This window comes from Tupaia chinensis, unplaced genomic scaffold, assembly GCF_000334495.1.
Source record: "Tupaia chinensis unplaced genomic scaffold, TupChi_1.0 Scaffold000176_1, whole genome shotgun sequence".
Taxonomy (NCBI): domain Eukaryota; kingdom Metazoa; phylum Chordata; class Mammalia; order Scandentia; family Tupaiidae; genus Tupaia; species Tupaia belangeri.
Window position 1 is genome coordinate 997,890 of NW_006159651.1, and position 795 is coordinate 998,684.

Sequence of the window (795 nt, forward strand, 5' to 3'; positions counted from 1 at the left end):
CCCCCCACCCCCCACCCCCCGCCCCGGGAGGGGGGTGGCCACTTCTCCATTCTCCTCTTGGGATCTTGGGCACATACGCACACATGCCCGGCAGGAGTTTTAAGCTGCCAGGATGGGACTTGAACTGCAGTCGACTATGTGGGAGTCCAGTGACATAACCAATATGCCATCTGCTGGTCCTGCCTTTTTTTTTTTAGTGAGGTTTTTGCCTTAGGGTGTGTGCTTGTCTGAGAGATAGAGACAGTGAGAAGGAAAGTGAGAAATCACTCCAGGGGGTTGCCACACTGCAATCCCTTCGCCTCCATTTTCCTCCTGGGATCTTGGGCATGCATGCACATGCTCCTGGCATGTTATCAAGTTGCCAGGTCTGGGAATCGAACTGTGGTTGGCCAAGTGGGAGTCCAGTGACATAACCACTACACAGTCTGCTGTCCCTATCTTTGGTCTTTTAAAAAATATATTTTATTTTGGGGCCAGAGGTGCAGGGTGGTTAAGGGCACTGGACCCCCATGTGGCTGACCACAGTTTGAGTCCCAGACCTGGTGGCTTGCTTCTCACTTTCCCTTGCTCTCTCTCCCTTTGTCCCTTTCTGGTTAAATTAAAATAAATAAATAGGGACCAACAATTAGTGTAATGGCTGTGTTACTGGACTCACATGTAGTCGACCATGGTTCAAGTCCTGGACCCGGTGGCTTAAACTCACGCCAGGTGCATGTGTGTGCGTGCCCAAGATCCCGAGAGGAGAATGGAGGAGAAGGGATTTCGGTGTGGCCATCCCCCCTGGGGGGTGATTTC